We start from the raw sequence: 8,871 nt of genomic DNA on the forward strand, positions 1-8,871 counted from the left end.
GTGAAGCACATTGTAAAGCGCTTTGGGAGGTCTTCATTGACTTGAAAAGCGCTCTATAAATGCAGACCATTCATAATTTCACGCCAGACCGCTGTCTGACGTGCATGACTCCCCATTTCCCGTAAAATAAAAGGCTTGCGTGAGTAACGTCACGCGTTTGGGTCCTGATCCTGTTCCGGTTCTTGGCACTAAGGGGAATGGAAATCAAAGAACAGCAACATGATTGGCCGATAGTGAATAGGATGTAATGGTCATAACAACAAACAATGCACGATAGTCAAAATAAGGGACTGGCATCTTGTGAAATGTCCTTTGTTTTGGTGTCCAATATTAAAAACAGATTAGATTTATGACAATGTACAAGGAATAAACGGCGGCGCAGTGGTTAGCGCCTGTGCGGCACAGTTCTAAGGTCTTGGGAACCTCCTGTGTGGGTTCAAATCCAGCTACCGGACTTCCTGTGCGGAGTTTGTATGTTCTCCCCGTGCTTGCGTGGGTTTCCTCCGGGCACTCCGGTTTCCTCCCACATTCCAAAGACATGCATTTCAGGTGGATTGGCCTGTCCAAGTAGTCCCTAGGTGTGAATGAGTGAGCGAGTTGTCTGTCCCTGTGTGCCCTGCGATTGGCTGGCAACCAGTTCAGGGTGTCCCCTGCCCACTGCCAGATGATTGCTGGGATGGGCTCCAGCACCCCCGCGACCCTACTGAGGATAAGCGGTGCAGCTAATGAGATGACAAGGAATACATTCATGACAATGTACGAAGAAAACAAAGTATGATTGTTTATAAAAGTTTGAAACCATTCTTAAGGATCTACCCTCAAGAAGGAGGTTATACTCACTCCTTAGACCAGGACCAAAACTGCCCCCATATGCCTCTTGCTATCAGTGCCCTCCTTAGCTCCCAGGGGGAAAGCCTTCACCACCCCGGCCCATGCGAAAGGGAAGAAAGGGGGTGTAAAGGGCGCCAAGTTCCCATTGGATCTGCCCACGTCTTTGCCATCTGTGCCCGTTCAAGCCCAGGCTAAACTGTGCAGAGGCGAGAAACTCAAATTTTCCAACTCTCGGAGAGTCAGAATTACTTCGACGATAATGGATCCTGAGTCTGTTCCAGCCAACACAGATCTTCATAAGCAGGGTTAGGTAGGGTTACTTTAACTTGATTACTTTCAATTACTTTTGGATGACTCCAATACCAAATATGCTAATAGAAGACAAAATAAACTAAATATGAATAAAATGATGACTCACAACACGTGGTAAGCTTTCTCTCCTGGCTTTGATCTCTTTGATCTCCGGCAAAACTAACATAAAATGCGACCAGGGTTGTGTAGGGTTACTTTAACTGGATTACTTTCAATGACTTTTGGATTACTCCGATACCAAATATGCTAATAAAAGACAAAAAAAACTAAATATGAATAAAATGATGACTCATAACACCTGGTAAGCTTTCTCTCCTGGCTTTGATCTCTTTGATCTCCGGCAAAACTAACATAAAATGCGACCAGGGTTGGGTAGGGTTACTTTACCTGGATTACTTTCAATTACTTTTGGACTACTCCAATACCAAATATGCTAATAAAAGACAAAAGAAACTAAATATGAATAAAATGATGACTCACAACACGTGGTAAGCTTTCTCTCCTGGCTTTGATCTCTTTGATCTCCGGCAAAACTAACATAAAATGCGACCAGGGTTGGGTAGGGTTACTTTACCTGGATTACTTTCAATGACTTTTGGATTACTCCAATACCAAATATGCTAATAAAAGCAAAAGAAACTAAATATGAATAAAATGATGACTCACAACACGTGGTAAGCTTTCTCTCCTGGCTTTGATCTCTTTGATATCCGGCAAAACGAACATAAAATGCGACAGAAACAAAATGAAAATAAATCCAAACAGCTTGCCAACATTATTTTTGCCGTTCCATGTGTTCCGTTACTCCCAAAGCCTGCACAAAATTTAGTCATTTTATTCATATTAAGTTTCTTTTGTCTTTTATTAGCATATTTGTTATTGGAGTAATCCAAAAGTAATTGAAAGTAATCCAGTTAAAGTAACCCTATCCAACCCTGTTCATAAGTGTCTCCAATTTAACTAAAGAGGCACAATAAAATCCAGACTACAGAGCGCACCTGATTAAAAGCCAAATGGGCAAATTTAAGTGTCAGGACCAGAACAGAGACAGGACCCACTTGCGTTACGTTTCCCTCAGTTTTAGAAAGAAAGGACTGCACCCACGAAAGGATTGCACCCACGATCCGGAAGTGGGACTTCCGTGGCGAGCGATGGCGGTGTAGGGAATGGAAAAAACGGGTCAGTAACCGGGACAGAGAGCAAAAAACGTGGTCGAGATCAGCAACGGGTCGAAAGCCAAGAGAGGAGAGTAGACGTGGTCAATATCAAAAAACGGGTCGAAGCCGGGGAACAGATGGGAGCAAAAACAGGAGTGAGTCAGTGTCGAAAAAAGCTTGCTTAGAGTAAACTGAGGTACGCCCTTAAATAGGAACAGGGAGCCAATCAGAGTTCGAGGCAGTTGGCGCCAAAGGAGAAGGCATAGCTGAGTCTGATCAGTAATCATGACATTTCCTACGGTCTAAAAAAAATCAGTGGGAAAACCTAGACATTGTGCCTTGGTTAGGGTCTTCATTTTGTCAGAACCCAGAACAGAGACAGGACCCACTCGTGTAACATTTCTCACAGTTTTATTGGGAAGAAGGGAAAGGATTGCTCGCACGATCCGGTGATTGCTGGTCGCGGGAAGCAGGTCGCTCTGAACGCAGTAGTAGGGACTACCGTGGCGAGCCATGGCGTTGTCGGGAACAGAAAACCCGGGTCAGTAGACGGGACAGGAGAGCAATAACGTGATCGGGGTCGGAAACAAGTCGAAAGCCAGGAGAGGAGAGTAGACGAGGTCAGGATCAAAAAACAGGTCCAAGCTGGGATTCAGGGTCAAAAAAGCTTGCCTAGAGTACACTGAGATTCGCAGACGGACTGACCACAGGTGACAAAAAGGAGTTGGTTTGAATAGGCACAGGTAGCCAATCAGAGTCCGAGGCAGTTGGCGCCAAAAGAGCGGGTACAGGTGCTTCACAGTCCTTTTGTGTCTCCTGTCTATTGTCACTTTCTCATGTAGCAAGGGATGGGAGAGCTTAAAATCAGTTGCATGGCTTAGCATGTGTACTGGCTGTTGTGAATGTAAAATCTATGAATGACAAATGAATGAAAACTTCATTTCATTATAAGTATAAGCTTGGGGAGTAACGGAATATATGGAACGGCAAAAATGATGTTGGCAAGCTGTTTGGATTTATTTTCATTTTGTTTCTGTCGCATGTTATGTTCGTTTTGCCGGAGATCAAAGAGATCAAAGCCAGGAGAGAAAGCTTACCACGTGTTTTGAGTCATCATTTTATTCATATTCAGTTTCTTTTGTCTTTTTATAGCATATTTTGGTAATCCAAAAGTCATTGAAAGTAATCCAGTTAAAGTAACCCTACCCAACCCTGGTCGCATTTGATGTTAGTTTTGCCAGAGATCAAAGAGATCAAAGCCAGGAGAGAAAGCTTACCACGTGTTGTGAGTCATCATTTTATTCATGTTTAGTTTCTTTTGTCTTTTATTAGCATATTTGGTTTTGGAGTAATCCAAAAGGCATTGAAAGTAATCCAGTTAAAGTAACCCTACCCAACCCTGGGTGCATTTTATGTTAGTTTTGCCAGAGATCAAAGAGATCAAAGCCAGGAGAGAAAGCTTACCGCGTGTTGTGAGTCATCATTTTATTCATATTTAGTTTCTTTTGTTTTTATTAGCATATTTGGTATTGGAGTAATCCAAAAGTCATTGAAAGTAATCCAGTTAAAGTAACCCTACCCAACCCTGGTCGCATTTGATGTTAGTTTTGCCGGAGATCAAAGAGATCAAAGCCAGGAGAGAAAGCTTACCGCGTGTTGTGAGTCATCATTTTATTCATATTTAGTTTATTTTGTCTTTTATTAGCATATTTGGTATCGGAGTAATCCAAAAGTCATTGAAAGTAATCCAGTTAAAGTAACCCTACCCAACCCTGCCAATTACATTACCCATATCTAACTCTACAGATTTATTGATTCAAAAATGGAATCCACAGTACTTGTTCTCCGCTGTCCTTTTTCTCCATTTAATATTTTAGGTTTTGGATTTTGTCGTCCACCCAGGCTTCTCTTCGGGTCTAAAAGCGGGATCTCGGGTGGTTTCTCAGCTGTGTTCTGCTGCATGAAGTCTATTTACGTGACCTAGATTCTCGCTGCTGCGTCGGACGTTCACCGTGGCCCTCGATGCTGTAAATACGAATGACGGAAAACAGAAGCTGGAAAACAGGTCCAGAACCAAAACCACGCCAACACCCTTCTATGGTACTTCTCTGCTGTGGCACACACCCACACTGGATTTTATAAGCCGTATATAGTCTCTCACTCACTCGAGGACTTATTAGGTGAGGTGGATCACTTTCTTCTGACACTTTACTCTCTCTCTCTCTCTCTCTCTCTCTCTCTCTCTCTCTCTCTCTCTCTCTCTCTCTCTCTCTCTCTCTCTCTCTCTCTCTCTCTCTCTCTCTCTCTCTCTCTCTCTCTCTCTCTCTCTCTCTCTGTGTCTCTTTCTCTCTCTCTCTCTCTCTCTCTCTCTCTCTCTGTGTGTCTCTCTCTCTCTTTCTCTTTCTGCTTCTCTCTTTCTATTTATATCTCTTTTTTCTATTTTGCGTGTATCTCTCTTTCTGTCTCTTTTTCTCTCTCTCTTCATTTCTCTCTATCTCTCTCTCGTTTTCTCTTTTTTTCTCTCTCTCTTCATTTCTCTCTATCTCTCTCTCGTTTTCTCTTTTTTTCTCTCTCTCTTCATTTCTCTCTATCTCTCTCTCGTTTTCTCTTTTTTTCTCTCTCGCTCTTTCTTGATCTTTGTCTCGCGCTGTCTATATCTCCTTTTCTCTTTTTCTCTCTCCCCTTCTCTCTCTCTCCCTCTCTCTAACTTGTGCTCGTTTTGTCTCTCTTTCTCTCATTCTGGTTCTGTCTTTCTCTATCTCTCTATCTTTTTCTTTTTCTTTTAATTTTGTTTCTCTTTCTCTATCTTCTTTTTTCGTTCTATAGCTCTCTCTTTTTCCCTTTTTCTCTCTCTTTCTCTCTCTCTCTCTCTCTCTATCTTTCTCTTGCTTTTCATTTCTCTCGCTATATCTCTCTCTCTCTCTCTCTCTCTTGCTCTCTTTCTGCTTCTGTCTTTATCTCTTTATCTTTCTATTTATCTCTCTTTTTTCTATTTTTCGTGTATCTCTCTTTCTGTCTCTTTTTCTCTCTTTCTCTCTCTCTTCATTTCTCTCTATATCTCTCTCGTTTTCTCTTTCTCTTTTTCTCTCTCCCTCTCTTTCTGTATCTCTTTCTATTTCTTTTTTTATTTTTGTTGTTATTTTGCGTCTCTTTCTCTAGATTATTTTCCTCTTCTATCCCTCTCTTTCTCTTCATTTCTCTCTCTATCTCTCTCGTTTTCTCTTTCTCTTTTTCTCTCTCGCTCTCTTTCTGTATCTCTTTCTATTTCTCTCTCTCTTTTTATTTTTTGTTTTTATTTTGCGTCTCTTTCTCTAGATTCTTTTCTTCTTCTATCTCTCTTTCTCTCTCTCTTAATTTCTCTCTCTATACCTCTCGTTTTCTCTTTCTCTTTTTCTCTCTTGCGCTCTTTCTGTATCTCTGTCTTGCGCTGTATATATCTCCTTTTCTCTTTTTATTTCTTGTACTCTATCTTGCACTCTCTTTTTCGCGTCCTTTTTCTCTTTCTATATTTCTCTCTAACTTGTGCTCTCCTTCTCTCTCTCTCCCTCTCTCTAACTTTTGCTCGTTTTATCTCTCTCTTTCTCTCTCTTTCTGTTCCTGTCTTTGTCTATCACTTTCTCTTTCTATTTCTCTCTCTTTTTATTTTTGTTTTTATTTTGCGTCTTTTTCTAGATTATTTTATTCTTCTATCCCTCTCTTTCTCCCTCTCTTCATTTCTCTCTATATCTCTCTCGTTTTATCTTTCTCTTGTTCTTCCTCGCTCTCTTTCTGTATCTCTGTCTCGCGCTGTCTATATCTCCTTTTCTCTTTTTCTTTCTTTTACTTTATCTTGCACTCTCTCTTTTTCGCATCCTTTTTCTCTTTCTGTATTTCTCTCTATCTTGTGCTCTCCTTCTCTCTCTCTCCCTCTCTCTAACTGGTGCTCGTTTTTTCTCTCTCTCTTTCTCTCTCTTTCTGTTTCTGTCTTTCTATCTCTCTCTTTCTTTTTGTTTTGTGTCTCTTTCTTTATCTTCTTTTCTTCTTCTATATCTCTCTCTCTTTCTATCTCTTTCTCTTTTTATTTTTATTTTGCATCTCTTTCTCTATCTTCTTTTATTCTTCTATCTCTCTCTCTTTCTATCTCTCTCTTTTTTATTTTTATTTTGCGTCTCTTTCTCTATCTTCTTTTCTTCTTCTATCTCTCTCTCTTTCTATCTCTTTCTCTTTTTATTTTTATTTTGCATCCCTTTCTCTATCTTCTTTTCTTGTTCTAGCTCTCTCTCTTTCTATCTCTTTCTCTTTTTATTTTTATTTTGCGTCTCTTTCTCTATCTTCTTTTCTTCTTCTATCTCTCTCTCTCTTTCTATCTCTCTCTTTTTTTTATTTGGCGTCTCTTTCTCTATCTTCTTTTCTTCTTTTTTCTCTCTCTCTATCTCTCTCTCTCTTTCTTTTTCATTTTGTTTTGCGTCTCTTTCTCTAGCTTCTTTTCTTCTTCTATCTCTCTCTCTATCTCTCTCTCTCTCTTTCTTTTTCATTTTGTTTTGCGTCTCTTTCTCTAGCTTCTTTTCTTCTTCTATCTCTCTCTCTTTCTATCTCTCTCTTTTTTTGCATCCCTTTCTCTATCTTCTTTTCTTCTTCTATCTCTCTCTTTCTATCTCTTTCTCTTTTTATTTTTATTTTGCGTCTCTTTCTCTATCTTCTTTTCTTTTATCTCTCTCTCTCTTTCTATCTCTCTCTTTTTTATTTTTATTTTGCATCTCTTTCTCTATCTTCTTTTCTTCTTCTATCTCTCTCTCTTTTTTCTCTTTCTCTCTCTCTTCACTTCTCTCTCTATATCTCTCTCGTTTTCTCTTTCTCTTTTTTCCTCTCTAGCGCTCTCGCCCTCACTTGAAGGGTGTGTCGGTTGCTTAGTGTAAACAATTTGAATGTTTAAACATAGTAAAATTTCACTGTGTATTGAAACAATACTGCTGTTATATTAAAGTAGCTTCATAGGTTTTCCAAACTAATTAATTTGGTTCATGATGATAAATTATTTTGGGTGAAATGAAAAGAAAACAGACAAAACAAGATATTTTTGGTGAGCCAGTTCCCGAAAAGAGCCCCATCACTCACAACAACTCCTTGTCTGTCCCCTTCCCCATTTTAATTCCCTTTTTTTACTGACAGATCTCGTCTTTGTCCTATTGGACGCCGGGCCCCCGACGGCTGCCCTCGCAAGCGCCTGCAGTAAATTCCTGCGGTGGTTGGAAACACAAACATGAGCTGCTGGTGTTAGAAGTCACAAGCAGGACTTTGTGTGACGCCTTGGCTGGCTTTTCCTTTCACACACCTGCATCACAAATTCATTCTTATCTGACACTTTTCTTCTTTTTTTGTGAGTAACTGAATGAGCGCAGCAGCAAGAAAATACAATTTGTTCATTGGGCAGAATTGAGGGTTGCGTAGGGTTACTTTAACTGGATTACTTTCAATTACTTTTGGATGACTCCGATAACGAATATGCTATTAAAAGACAAAAGAAACTAAATATGAGTAAAATGATGACTCACAACACGTGGTAATCTTTCTCTCCTGGCTTTGATCTCTTTGATCTCCAACAAAACTAACAAAATGCGACCAGGGTTGGGTAGGGTTACTTTAACTGGATTACTTTCAATGACTTTTGGATTACTCCCATACCGAATGTGCTAATAAAAGACAAAATAAACTAAATACGATTAAATGATAACTCACAACACGGGGTAAGCTTTCTCTCCTGGCATTGATCTCTTTGATCTCCGGCAAAACGAACATAAAATGCGACCAGGGTTGGGTAGGGTTACTTTAACTGGATTACTTTCAATGACTTTTGGATTACTCCAATACCGAATATGCTAATAAAAGACAAAAGAAACTAAATATGAATAAAATGATGACTCACAACACGTGGTAAGCTTCCTCTTCTGGCATTGATCTCTTTGATCTCTGGCAAAACTATCATAAAATGCGACCAGAGTTGCGTAGGGTTACTTTAACTGGATTACTTTCAATTACTTTTGGATGACTCCAATAACGAATATGCTATTAAAAGACAAAAGAAACTAAATATGAATAAAATGATGACTGACAACACGTGGTAAGCTTTCTCTCCTGGCTTTGATGTCTTTGATATCCGGCAATACAAACATAAAATGCGACCAGGGTTGGGTAGGGTTACTTTTACTGGATTACTTTCAATGACTTTTGGATGACTCCAATACCGAATATGCTAATAAAAGACAAAAGAAACTAAATATGAATAAAATGATGACTCACAACACGTGGTAAGCTTCCTCTTCTGGCATTGATCTCTTTGATCTCTGGCAAAACTATCATAAAATGCGACCAGGGTTGGGTAGGGTTACTTTAACTGGATTACTTTCAATGACTTTTGGATGACTCCAATACCGAATATTCTAATAAAAGACAAAAGAAACTAAAAATAAATCAAATGATGACTCACAACACGTGGTAAGCTTTCTCTCCTGGCTTTGATCTCTTTGATCTCCGGCAAAACGAACATCAAATGCGACAGAAACAAAATGAAAATAAATCCAAACAGCTTGCCAAC

At 39.7% G+C, this 8,871-nt stretch overlaps 1 long non-coding RNA gene across 1 annotated transcript in view; it reads left to right on the forward strand.

Moving 5' to 3' along the window:
- Positions 1–7,790, forward strand: part of LOC148356299 (uncharacterized) — a 66,286-nt gene extending 58,496 nt beyond the window's left edge. Inside the window, exons 4-5 of the long non-coding RNA XR_015852045.1 lie at positions 4,178–4,400; positions 7,449–7,790. This is a non-coding gene — a long non-coding RNA (uncharacterized LOC148356299). The remainder of the gene's footprint in view (positions 1–4,177; positions 4,401–7,448) is intronic.
- Positions 7,791–8,871: the final 1,081 nt, after the last annotated feature.

This window comes from Urocampus carinirostris, chromosome 11, assembly GCF_059441175.1.
Source record: "Urocampus carinirostris isolate Australia breed hairy pipefish chromosome 11, RoL_Ucar_1.0, whole genome shotgun sequence".
In the NCBI taxonomy this organism is placed as follows: domain Eukaryota; kingdom Metazoa; phylum Chordata; class Actinopteri; order Syngnathiformes; family Syngnathidae; genus Urocampus; species Urocampus carinirostris.